At 44.0% G+C, this 13,998-nt stretch overlaps 1 protein-coding gene across 3 annotated transcripts in view; it reads left to right on the forward strand.

The window, feature by feature from the left end:
- The window catches only part of LOC138497518 (acyl-protein thioesterase 1), a 1,189,877-nt gene that overhangs the window by 902,713 nt on the left and 273,166 nt on the right, over nucleotides 1–13,998 (forward strand). The window contains exon 1 of one of the 3 annotated variants that reach the window (XM_069621048.1): nucleotides 588–608. The exons of the other annotated variants lie outside the window; for them this stretch is intronic. The gene's annotated coding sequence lies outside the window, so the exon portion shown is untranslated. Of the gene's footprint in view, nucleotides 1–587; nucleotides 609–13,998 lie in introns of those variants that run through there. 3 annotated transcript variants of the gene reach the window in all.

The raw sequence follows: 13,998 nt of genomic DNA on the forward strand, positions 1-13,998 counted from the left end.
GAGTAAATGTGATTTTAAGAGTAAAAATTACTTTTCTCCTTTGCAAGAGTAAAATGCATGTCGCATCCAGCCGACGTGTGCAAAAACTGTATGGAAATCATTACTATGCGGTAGCTTTCTGCATTGTGACAGAATACACCTTTTATTATTTCTCTGTCTGTCCATTTGATCTCTCCTGTATATATTTAAATGTTGAAAACAGATAAACCTAGCCAATTACATAGTAAAGCAAGCATGAATTGTATTGTGTTTTGAGGTTCGATAGCAGAATTGTCTTTGGATGTTTAATGAAAGGCCTCGTTTCCTGGAGCTATTGCTACCTAATGGTATGCCAATGTTATGATACAACAGTGCAGAGAGGCAAGGACTCAATGCTAAATTCTAGATCTAATCTTATGGTCAAATGTTTATTTATATAGGGCTTGTGGCAAAGTGATGTACATAGAACATATTTATCACCAAACGGAAGTCGGTACTCCTTTATCGGCCTTTAAAGGCAGAGTTGGCTTGGCCGGGATTCGAACCTGCAACCTACAGAGTGCACAACCGGCTGATCTATCTTATTGGCCAACATCCTTCAGAGGTTGTTTAACTGAGCATCAACTGAGGTATAGTAATCGGTGTCTAGATGTTGGACGAACCATGTATGAATGGCTACATCAAGTTGAATGCCTATCTGGATTATCATAGGGACAGGTTTTGCTGAGTTTATATTTCAATTACAAATGTAACTTTCATTAGTTTGTTGTGCTTGCACTTCCTGGAGAGTCAGGTTTTGGATGTTTTTAATTGTAGTCTTGAAGATTTGAGAAGCTAGAACACCTGTGATTCGTGTAATGACAATCATTCACCCATCAACAAAGACTCTGCTGCCACTGACCATTTATAGTAATGTACCTCATTGACTGCAAGGTTGAATGGATGTAAACTAGACTGCATAGTTATCATTTTGCACACTGTTTTTATAATTGGAGTGCACATTAAATTAGTGTAAAAATGATCTGCCTACGCATGATTATGCACACAGCAGGAGAACTCTTTGGGAGGGGGGGCATAATGTTTCAAAATATGAATTCTAAATTGCAGCTCAATTGCAGCTTAGTTTCCATCTTTTTTTAATAGTATATTTTATTGATTTTGACAACGAACACAATCGACAAGAACACGACGAAATAAAATCAAAACATATGCATTCAAAAGAGTGAATCAAAAATAAAGCATGGTCGAGGTCTGACGATTTCCGTCTACAGCTGCCTCCCTGCGTTCAAAAGTGTTCCCTTGAAGTGTCAAGGATTACCGGGAGTCGCGTTCCTCCCAAATCTTAAAGGCTTTAGTAGGGCAGACCCTTGCTTTGTAGATTCTGTGTTCCAGCATTGCGCATGTGTCCATATCATCTGCCCACTGTTCCAATGTTGGGGGTTCCGGAATGCCCCATTTCCGTGCAATGTTTTGCTTCATTAGTCCTGCGGCCGTTGCGAGGAGCAGTCCTTCCCATTTGTTTGCAACTCCTTCGTCGGGTTTACTCAGTAACAGTATTTTCGGGTCTAGTGTTATGTTGCGGCCTAGTATACCAGACAGTTCCCTGCAGCATTCCCCCCCAGAAGGCCTGAATACGAGGGCATTCCCAGAGGATATGTATAAATGTTCCAGTTTCTCTCCCACATCGGAGGCAATACGGGTTTGGGGCACGCTTCCATTTGTGAATCATAGTTCTAGGATAGTATATTCTATGAAGGATTTTCAATTGCACCAGACGGAGCCTGGAGGAGATGGCGATTTCCCTGGGGTGCATTAGAATCTGGATCCAGTCTTCCGGATCTATAACACCCACATCCTCTTCCCATTTAGATTTAAGTTGAGGGAGTTCCGGAGTGGCAAAGGAAGACATGGCGTTCTATAATATAGAGGTGCATTTGGCAGAAATGTATGCCGGGAATATGTTGCGTTCTATGGGTGTATACTCTGAAATGAGAGAGTCTGTCTGGATATGTATTCGTAAGGCGTGAGCCAGTTGGGTATAGTGATATTGTTCGGTTATTGGGAGCTGGAATTGTAGTCGCAGTGTTTCGAATGAGACAAGCTCCCCTCCCGCCAGGACGTTCCCCAATTTTATTGATACTGGCGTCCTCCCATTTGGACCAAGGTTTAAGTTTCCCAAGCTCCGTCAGGTTACCATTGTGCCATAAGGGTTGTGCAATGATGATCTTATCTTTCCAGCCCACAAAGGTGTGTGCCCGTTTCCAAACCGTAGTAACATGTGCTGCCATTGTTTGTGGGGGGGGTGGTCTGCGGAGGGGCTGATAGAGCAGGTGTAGTGGATCTGTATCGTGCATGGTTGCTATTTCGGCTCTTATGTGTTGTAACTCCCGGTCCCCATGTAGTAAGTCGTTGACCACCGCTAGCTGGGAGGCCCAGTAGTATACCCGGAGGCGGGGCACGCTGATTCCTCCTTCCCAGATCGATCTCTGAAATGTGGTCAGTGCGATGCGGGGTTGACCCCTTCCCCCATATGAGTTCTCTAAGGAGATTATCGAGGCGATCGAATTCAGAATCTTGGATCTCAAGCGGGGCATTTTGTAGTACATAGAGAAATCTGGGCAGTGTAATCATCTTGAACAGGGCAGCTCTGCCCATGAGTGTCAGGGGAAGAAGTTTCCAGTGGCGGACATCATCCCTAAAACGGTCCATGATTGGTTGGAGGTTGTGGGTAATGTAGCGTGTCAGGTCCTCAGATACCCAGATCCCCAGATATCGAAATCCGCTTGGTAAATCATTCCTTTTATCAGTGTGCAGTTGCCTTTTTTTTATTTTTTTAAAGGCTTCAGAGAAATGCATTCTGTTTCAGAGGCTTTTATCCATGGCTTGCAATTACATCATGTAGATAAAACATAACCTGACCTTTTCACTGCCCTCTGCTCAAAACCTGTGTGTATATGTACACAGGAAAATTATAAACCTGTCATATTAAGATTTTCATGCGTAAAAACACCTAGTACTCGCCTTATCTGGAGGCATGGGGGCACCCTTCTTTATGCCGAAGATGTGGTTTTAAGATCAAAGACACTTGCTGGCCTCCAAAAACAACTAACTACATTTTCGGCCAAATGTGCAGAAAAAACTACAAACGAATATTCCCACATTTTAAACATTTTTACCCCAATTTTAATATCGCAATGCCGCACTTTTTCATAGAAGATGTTGAATTAGAAACAGTGGCGGGTTGCAACTACTTGGGTCTACATGTACACTACTACGTGAGGCAATTACGTGAGAAAATTATGGATTATCTGTGAACTGTTTTGAGATGAGACTGTGATTCATCTCAGCAAAGGGTCCGTACTCTCCCATGTTTTTCTTTTATTAAAGAAACAGCAACACAATTGTGAGTAATCCTGCTACATTGGGGTGTGATTACAAATCTCTGAGAAATGCCTAGGATTTGTGGCATTCATGGGAATTATGTAGGCAGGGTACTGCAAAGAATTTAGTAGTACAATTTTGAGAGATTAACATTTCACCCTGGAAATGTATTTGAATAACCCTGTAAGAAATATGTGGAGACTTTGATGGTTAAATTTAGATTAGGAATGCTCCCGGTCCAGCAATTTACTTCCTGTTGGGATATAGGTCACTCATACAAGTGCAAATCTTGTAATACGAGGGTTGAGAATGTGCAGCACTTTCTATGCGTTTGCCCTTTTATATAACGTGCACAGAAGGTGTTATCCAAGACTGCTATTTATTGAGTGAAAAAACTATTAATGAAGCTTACAGATTGGTAAAACGACAATGCAGGAACCATGCTTAATTGTAATGATGAAATATTTGGGGGCTGCATGTTTGTCACAAATGAAATGTTTAAAATCAATAGTATGATTTCTTTGAGTCTCTTAAGTCTATTTTAACTTGTGTTTTTTTCTTTTTTTTAAAGATATGTATTTACGGAATGTAATGACTGTATTGTATGGAATCGTTTTTTATGGCTTATACCAAAATAAAAATGGATTGTGCATGCAGCATTATCAATATTGGGTTCTATGTGAACTGGTTGAATTCTTTTAATTCGATTTGGGTAGATTTTGCCGCCAAAAATATGCAGGGGGAGACTCCCCTGCACCATGCATTAACCCTAAACCCGCCCCCACATATATTTGCAGGAAAATGTGTTGAAATAAATTAGGTGAAATTGAATTCGATTTAATTCTCCCACGCAGTAATCTACCCATGCCCAATGTTGCAGGGGTATATAATCTTGAATGGTTTGATGTCTTTTGGGAGTCAACCCCCTCTACGTTTCATGGCCTGTCAGATAATGCACAATAGTTTGAAAGGATATGGTTTTAGAGGTAAAACCTTTTCTTTTGCTACACTCGGAGCTTTAAATGGGTCGGTTCTAATCGATACTCCGTTCCTGCCTTGCTCATTTTTTGGCACTTTGAACAGGGCTTTCTCTAAACCTAAGGAGAGTACCGGTACTCAATAACAGGGAGAGAAGGAAATTAAATAATTTTCCAAAATCTTCGCAGGGAAAGCTGTGCCTATTGCATCTCCCTCCCACCCACAGTGTCCATGATCATGTCTCCTTCCTGCCCCTCACTAAATTACAAAGGGAGAGCTGAACGTGACGGCATTGGAATTTCTTTGTACTTAACAGAACTTTTTGTAATGCCCAACTGTGTTTTGGTGATGGGAACTATGAGGCATTTCAAAACGAGAGCCCGCACAAGGTTCCCATTACCCACCAGAAATGTGCCTTCTTTCAAGACCATGTAAGCGAGCACAAAACAAAATTCCCCTCGAAAGATTCATTTTTATGTGCATGATGTGTATGTTTTACATACAAAAAAAGGGTTTGCTTTTGTGAATATTCACATTTGCCTAACGCAGTGCATCATGCTTACATTATCCGTTCCATTTGTGGGACGGCAGCCCAGTGTGTTTAACTTTGCAATGGGGGCCTTATAGTGCTGGATTTCCGCATTATAAACCCACGACTACAAGTCCCACCATGCAAAGTTAAAACAAGGAATGGATTTTTGCCTCCAAATGGAATGGATATTGTTGGCATGTATGATGGATAATGAGCTGGATGTTTGTATGTGTCCCAGACCTACCCTGTCTGCTGCCTTAAACCTAGCACTTGCAAATTGCTGGCTCCACTAACTGTTGGTTGCCTTTATGATTTATTTATTGTTATTTATCTGTTTCTCCTCTGCTTCGCACTTTCCACTTCTCCCCCCTTCCTTGCACTTGCGTGTTCTCAATGTCGCTGGGCCTAGTAAAATCGCTGTTTTGTTCTCCCCTGTTCCCCTCCCTTGCCTTGTCACGCTCTGAAACACTTGTGTACGAGCACGATAGAAATAAAATATCAATATTGCACGATTTCGTGTGTCTAAAAGTTGAAAATATAGTGAAGAGATTTTTCATGTTTCCATTATTTTGCATTCTGGGCTTAACATTTGAGGACATGGAATATAACGCTACACTGGATACTCTTTTGGCTTAACATGCTTCAAGGGTTTATAGTGTCGGATTGCTCTGTCATGTGTGTACTTTGCAAGTAGACTCTATACAATTCTAGCTCTTAAACTTTAAATATATGTACCAACTAGAGCTTGGAAAGTGTGGTCAAGTGCTTAAATTACACAGTGGGTTAAAATCCTGGTTTAACTGCTTTGCAAAATAGGCTCAAAATCTCTGACTGCATCGCTCTCAAAACGGAATCACTCACTTACAAATGCTTAAACAACGCAGCCCCCCCCTATCTCGCATCCAGAATAAAGAAAAAAACCTCCACCCGCCCCACCAGATTGATTAACTCTTACTGCCTGCAGGTACCCAATTTCAGACTAAAAAAAACCGGCGGCAGTAGCTTCCCTGTCTTGGTTGCCCAATACTGGAACGCCCTCCCACTCAACATTAGGACAGACCAATCCTACTATAGCTTCAGGCGAAACACCTTCACCTGGTTCGGGCCAATGATCCTCATGACTAACCCTGCAATCTCATCTGCCCATGCCATTGTTCTAACCTGACTGCCACGCACAGCTTTAAATATGTAAGTGCAACCAAACTGCCCCTATGCACAGCACTAAATATGTAAGCATTCCTTTAACTATATGTATATATGTACACTCCACGCACTGTAATGCTATACCTCCTTTTTTTTTTTTGTTTTTGTTCTTTGCTCATGTGTGCCTTATCCTGCAACTAAGTTTTTATGTAATCCTATCTTCCTGCCCTCTGTTGCGCCCTGTTACCTCTGGGTTTTGCACGCCATACTAAATAAACAAATTAATTGGGGGTTCCTAAAGGTAGGTGTTAGTGGGGTAGGTGTTAGTGGGGAGGGAAAGGTGGTAAAACCTGCCCTTCTCGGAGTCCTCCCACAAATCTCTTATCGCCCCTTTGTCACTACGATGCATGCTTTTTGATCTGTCTTCCTTCTGACGCCATAGTCCTCCTCGTGTGGCCCCAACCACTGCTCTGTCCATGGCTCTCTACACCTTCCCATGATATTCCCTAAACCAATCTCTAATCAATGTAACCTGTGCAGTGAGGTAGTATGCTCTAAAGTCACGTTCTCCCATGCCGCCTTCTCATGACTTGTTGATAGTTTTTTACGATTCCATATGAATGCCCATGTGTTTTTGCAATGCCCGGAAGTAGGTGTTGGGTACCCGTATCGGAAGCGTCATAAAGTGGTGCAGTAGTTTCGGAAGGATAACCATTTTCAAGACATTAACCCTCCCAGCCAGGATATCGCTAAGGGACCCCAGTTGGCCAAAATCTTATAAATGATTCCTAAGAGGGGCAGGTCATTTGCGGCAAATGTGCCAGTGATCATTACTCCTAGTATTTTATGGCTTTGTTTGGCCATCTATAAGTAAGGAATTTTTGTATAGTCCGAACTTTGGCGGGACCGTCTGGTTCAATACCTCCGATTTGTGTGTTTTTATTTTTAATCCTGCTACCTCCTCAAACTGTCGCAATACCCGGTCCACTGAACCCATGGTCTTCTCTGGGTCTGTGATAATTAATAATAGGTCGTCAGCACATGCTGTGACTTTGTGTTCTACGCCCCAAAGGGGATCCCTTTAATTTCCTTGTTTGATCTAATAGTGGCAAGGAGGGGCTCCAGGTGGATAGCATAAATCAGCGGGGAGAGCGGACACCCCTTGCTTTGTGCCTCTCGTTACTGGGATGCTCTGAGAGAGCTGGCCATTGATTGCCAGGCGCAACCTAGGTTTTCGGTGATTGGCTTCTATCATTGCTAAAAATGTAGGGCCAAATCCCATCTTTTCCCTGGTATGAAAGAGGAATCGCCATTACACCCTATCAAATGCCTTTTCAGCGTCTAGGACTAGGATAAGGGCCGGGATCCCCGACCGATGTGTTGGCCTTTTCTATGAGATGACTGACCCGTCGAGTGTTGCCACTGGTCTAATTTATTTATTTATTTATTTTTTAAATAAAGCCGAACTGGTCAGTCTGTTTTGGGAGGAGTCGCTCTAAGCGATGCGCTAACATTTTTGTTCCACACACTTGACAGCTGGAACTAGACTCCAGTAGCGCAATATACTAGAAGGATGGACAACTTTACCAGGGGAATCCCACCTTTAAATTCTACCTAAACAATCCGAGAACTCCTGTGGATCCAATTTGCAAATACCATTTACCTGGTTTGGGGGTGGGATATGGTGTGTGGGGGGACGGACCCCTGCAGCTTCCGGGGGAAAAAAGAAAGAAAAAAAAGGACCCTGTGGTGCCGGTTCCCGATCACGGAAGTGAAAGGTTACCGTCGCTGCAGGGACACAGCGTGAAGGAAAGGTAAGTAGGGTTTGGTTATGTTGGGGGTGTGTTGTGAGTGGGGGTGTGGGTTTGTAAAGGTTTTTAAATGCGTGTTCACATGGGGAAATGTACAAACCTTTTGTGGTTCGTACATTTCTCATGCAAACGTTTCCGTCGCTGACTTTTCCGCAACAAAGTTTTACCTAAAAACCCATAATAAATCTCTAAGCAACAAACCGCACTGTTGCAACAGGCAATTCTGTTTTGTAAACAGCCACACAACCCACTCCAGTAAGTGTATTTGCTGGCGCAGGATTTGAGCCTTATGATCTTTATTTTCTACCTTTTATCAAGCCAGACTGGTCCGAGTCAATCTGTTTTGGGAGGCGTCGCATTAAGCGATTCGTTCACATTTCCGTGTAGATTTTTACATCAATATTGATTAGAGCGATTGGCCTATAGGACCCGCACTGGGTGTTATCTTTCCCCGGGCTTTGGTAAGCACCACCATGGCCTCCTCCATTGAATTTGTAATACCTCCCTTAACCCCGAAGGAATTTAAAAGCGGTACCAAGTATGGTATTAGCTTTTCCCTAAAGGATATATAGAAGTCTGCAGAGTATCTGTCAGGGCCTCGGGCTTTTTCCCCTTGGTAGACTTACTATGGCTGATTTAACTTCTTGGGTGTGATATCAACCACAAGTTCATCCCTTTCTCGACTAGTGATCTTGTTTTAGACATGACTCTAGGTATTTTATCTGGGCTTGATCTGTAGGTCTGTCCGTCTTGTATAAAGCAGAGTAATATCTTGTGAATTCCTTCATAATGCCGGGGAGGGCTGAACTTTCCTTACTCCCTTCCATTTTAATTTTAACTATGGTTCTTGAAATCTCTTGCTTCTTCAGCATCCTTGCCAGTAGGCGATCTGCCTTATTAGCCTTAATATAGTATCTCTGTCAGAGGTATGCTAGGGATCCCTCGGATGCTTTCGGTTGCAGGACTTAAAGTTGGCACTTTAAGCCGGTACTCCCTCCTTAATTGACCCTCCTACCCATTCTGCCATACGGACCATTATTTGTTTCTGCTTGCCCTCCAGCTACCTTTCTAGTCGCCTCATTGTTCATCCCTTTGAGCTTTCAGTGCTATGAGCTTCCCTCTCAATGTAGCTTTAAAAGCATCCCATAACATTTGCTGGCTTGTTCCTCCAACATTGTTGTTGATGAAGTACTACCCTATGTTTTCTGTTATCGCCCCCCTCAGGATTTTGTCTTTAAGAATGTGAGATGGGTACTGCCACCTACACAGCCCAGGCAAGCTGTAGCCCAAGTTTATTGACATTGTTATGGGAGCATGATCTGACGGGGCTCCCACTTCTATTTCTGACACAATTCCCAGTAATGACCTCGACACCCAGGCATAGTCAATTCTAGAGAAGGTTCTGTGTATGTGGGACTAGAATGTGCACTCCTTTGTGTTCTCACTTTTCCCTCCGCCCGTCTACTAACACCAAGCGAGACATTTGTCTTTTAACTGCTCGAGGGCTTGCCCCGGTTCTGAAAAATCCTTGCGCTTCTGTCTTGGCTGGTGTCCCAAGTTATATTACAATTTGCCACTAACATTATATAACCTTCAGCAAACTCCTCCAATTTTTTAAATGTTAGCCTTAGAAATTGGTCTTGTCCAGAGTTTTGGGCATATATATTTGCTGGCGTAAACATCCTCCCCACCCCACTTGGTGGACTATTGCCATATACCATCTGTCAGTCTCTCCGAAGCGATAATTTGGAACCCCATTGTATCCGGTAGGGCTATCAGCACTCGCCCCCCTGCCCCCCAACCCCCCCCTGTATATCCTGCTGCATTGGCTTGAAAAATTTGGTGATATCCCCTTATTCTTGCAGATATGCGTTTCCTGGAGGGCTACTATTCCCGGCCCCTAGCTCCCCAGAAATTGCTCCAATGTTTTCCGTTCACTGGGGAGTTTATTCCTCTTGGGTTCAAAGAGGTGATCTTGACTATATCCCTCCTAGCCATGGTCAAATTCTGTTTGTCTATGTACTACTGCTGAAGGTGGACTACAGTTGTGATCCCGTTGCTTCTTCTCCCCCTCATCCTTTCCCTCTACCACTTCACTGGGCGGGCTCAACCAGCCTCTTGCCCCAGACCCAAGTAGGACTCCAGGTTGGCCTATTCCCCCCCCCCCCTTCCCGGTGCCTCCGACGGACCACCATCCCCAGGCTGGTCTTTGATTTGTTTGGGATCTAGACTAGAGATTAATTTTAACTTGGTATCTTTTTCCGCCGTAGGGTCCCTTTCTGTTACCTAGTCCGAGGATCTAGGTGGGCTGTTTGGTCCACCCTCCTTGGATTTATTCAGTATATATTTGGTCCATTCCCACTGATTTCTCTTAATTGGTTCTCTTGTTAGCACTTGAGCTCCCCCGTGTTCCTCCTCATCCTCACTTCCTAGTATTCTCATCCCTTCCTCGCACGTGGTGATCCGGTGCTGTCTCCCGTTACATTCAAACAGGAGTCCGAAGGGGAAGGTTACACCTGTAACGTTTATCATGCTTCCACAAAGCTGTGACCACTGGGCCCATGAGTCTTCTCTTAACTAGAGTTAATCTGTGCAAGGTCTTGGTAAACTTGCAAGTTGGACCCATTGTACGTGACTGTCCCTGCTTTCCTCGTCGCTGCCAGCACACTTTCCTTCTGTTCATAGCTATGTAGGGCAAACGGCACTCCGTGGGCCTTGCTCCTGGTTCGTTCCTCTTTGGTCCGACTCTGTGCACCCTGTCCACCTTTATCCCGGCCTCGTCTTCAATATCTAATTAAATCTGCAAACACCTGTTTAATCATTAAGTTTAGGTCTTTTCACCCACTTCGGTGGACAGGCCCTTTATCCTTATATTTGATATCCTTGACCGGTTCTCAAGGTCTTCGCTTTGGATCTCTAGGTTTTGTGCCGCTCTTGACAAGGTGCTCCACTAGCTCGTCTATTTTCTTGGTATCATCTGCTATTCCCTGAACAGCATTTTCCATCGCATCCACTCTCTTCCAGTTTGTTCATGTCTCCCTTTACCTTCTGTAGAACAATGGACAGGTTTTCTCTCATTTTGTTAGTTTGGGCTTGTATATTTGTGATTTTGTCCCCAAAGTCTTGGAAGCACTGCCGGAGGACCTCCTGCGTGACTACCTGCTTGTTACTAGTCTTGACTTGGGAGTCGCCTTCAGAAGGTCTCTGCAGGTCCTGATTCTCTTCATCTGGGTTGCCCCCTCTTTACACCACCGCTTTTGAAAGATGCCCTCTTGTCTCCTTTGCAGATTTCGGTTGATTTTGGGCCTCTTTGGCTTTGGACATCTTGCCCCTGGGGGTTCCCCCTTACTGATCTCCAGGTGATATTTCGCCCGGACAGTCGTGGCCTGAACTCCTTCTTCCTAGCCTTGCCTCTTGCTGTACAATTTATGGGCCCTTGATGCCCTTGCTGACCTCTCCCTTGCCTTGCAAGACTGCCCAGTGTCCTGTTACTGATGCTGTCTTGTAGTGACTCTGTGGTGGGCCTCGGTTCGGGATCGTCTCTTAATGAGGCCATGGGGTGGGCTCCCGGATCCCTCGTTCTATGCTGGCCAGTTATGACTCTGCGATGGGCCTCGGGTAGGATCTACCCTTATGAAGCCGCGAGGGACGGGCAGGCTCCCAGGCCCCCGCTCTTCCTCCTTGTCGTTGCTCTCCCCGGTGTACAATGCTGGGTGGTGCACCCAGACTATCCCCTCTGTACCGATTTCTCAGCTGCGCTCCGCTTCGCTTCCCGGCCGCCTTCACGATTCTCCAGCAGGCGCGCTTCCTTTTCTGTCGCTGCCTCCCAGGGAGAGGGGTCCGATCGCCCCCTTGGTGAAAAAAAAAAGTATAATTTCATGCCGTTCTCTGCTGCTGCTACCCTGGGGGCAGCGCCTTCATGGGGGGTGAAACATCTGATGGCGTGTTCTCCCTGCTGTGTACCCGACCTCTCCTTGTCCCTGATTTCCCATTACCTGCACAATCCAAAATGTCTTCCGGTTGGCAGAGGATGGTGTACTGCTTTGATCCGTTTCGGCTTCAGTGCCTGGGGAGGGCTTTTTGCAGCGGTTTCTGTACTTTAGGCCCTGGGGACGGGAGAGCTCCATTTCACGCAGCTCTTCTAACGGCGACCATCTTAAAATCCTTATTGCTTACTTTTGAATTGTCCCACTATATTATTTCTGAAACTGAATAAATATGTTTACTCCCAATGGGGGTCTGCTTACCTTGAATAGCATACTGCCATTCTAAATGTTTAACACTAGGTGTTACTAATCTTGAAATGTGCTATTCTAAACAAGGTTTTACTTTGGTTTACATACCATGAGTATTGTGTTGGTTTTTATAATTGTTTGACTTATAATGGTACTTTTCTAAAGAATTCTCTTTGCATATGTATATATAAAATCCATTATTTTTACAATAAGTCAGTGTTCAAGTGTTTCTTTGGTACATATGTATGCCGCAGGTTATTTGTACCTCTATACAGCCATCTCTCCCTCCAAAAAATGCACCAGGCTGCACTTTCATTGCTACCAAACATACCAGCTGGTACAGCCTCATATTAAGAGTTTCTGTAGTGCCCAAGGTATAGTTTTAAAGTCCCTTTGGCGGGATTTTACTAGCTGTGAAAATTGGCAGAAACTGGCAGTATAGTTTCAACCCGGCCACCAAAACTGAAGATTGTTTACAGTGGGTTCCATCTAGCCTCTGAAATCCTCAACATCCTCATCATTTTCAGTCCATTTTTCTTTCCGTAGCCAAAACCAGTGTATTGCAATATGCACCAACATTACATAACCATATTCTATTACATTGTATGCATACTAATCTAGTTGGCTTTTTACTTAGTTTCTACATGTTGTACGAAAGGGAGGCCATTGCAGATTAGTGGGTTTTGTAGTATTGACTATCATCTGCTTAAGTTATTCTACTTGGAATAAAGCAGTAGCAAATGTAGAATCCTCTCTGTGATCTGCCCAGGATTTTAAGAGGCTAGGCTGTTGAGTACAGGGCAAAAAAGTGCTTTGGTCTGGCCTTGTGCTGTACCTCTTAGAACGTTTAGACTGATCCCTGATCTCATCACTATCACGAACTGTGGAGTTTGTATCTGTCTTCCACTTGACCGCATTGGCTGCTACAATGTCAACACAACACATGCATTCGTAGGTGGTGGTTACATGTTTTGCAAGTATGTTTCACTACCAGACATGGATTTAGCTTTGGAGTACTAGAAGGCCATAGAACATCTGCTGGCACATTATATTTTCCTCTTCTCGCGCTATCCCCAATAAGCATTCTTGAGGTCCCTTAAATCACCTTTTTGTTGTGGCTTACTGGGGGAGGATCCCAGAACTAGTTTTAGGTTGACCATCCTAAACCTATGTAGTACATGTTCTAACCATCTAGATCTTCGGGTGCCCGGTAACCATTCTTTTCCATAGAATGTCATAAGGGCCATCTCCAGGTACTGGCCAATCTGATGAATTAAGTTTTATATAAGCTACCCCCAACTCCTCTTGAATACCAAGAGTTGGAGTATTGAGGTAAGACGTCCGTATAGGTATGAGTCATTTCGCATCATACCAGAGACCTCGATGAAGATATTGACCAAATTCCTGTCCCACTCACAGCGGCTGCCTTTAGACTAGTGGTAAACATTTCAGGTTGCAAGCATAAAATTGCCTGACCCCTCAATTGTACACCATTTCTAACTTGTTAAGAGAGAATATCGCTTGCCATTGGCGTGTTGAAATGTGTAGCCCTGCTTTATGGCATGCTTCTGTGTTTTTTTTTTTGTAACACCCCTTGGATTGATGGTGCATTCGTTCAGTGACGTTCAAATAGAAGTATATCTTGAATAGAACACATTTTGAATAAACCATTACTGACAATGTGCTTATAATTTCAACATCGCTACTAACTTACTGCATTTCTACTCATTGTTCACTGTATACTTAGTTCTGATGCTTGTTCATCTGCTTAGAATCACATGCTGTGCATATAGTTCGATATCCAGTGGTGACCGCAGAGTATTGCATCTTGTCTTTCGAGAATCGAAAGTGGACATCTACATGGGTGTGTCTGTAACACTATCCCTACGTGACGTGTAGTGTACCCAAAACACCTTGTGCGTCGAGGTCACTCAGATAG

Source organism: Ambystoma mexicanum, chromosome 5q, assembly GCF_040938575.1.
Source record: "Ambystoma mexicanum isolate Mex_15411 chromosome 5q, UKY_AmexF1_1, whole genome shotgun sequence".
Taxonomy (NCBI): domain Eukaryota; kingdom Metazoa; phylum Chordata; class Amphibia; order Caudata; family Ambystomatidae; genus Ambystoma; species Ambystoma mexicanum.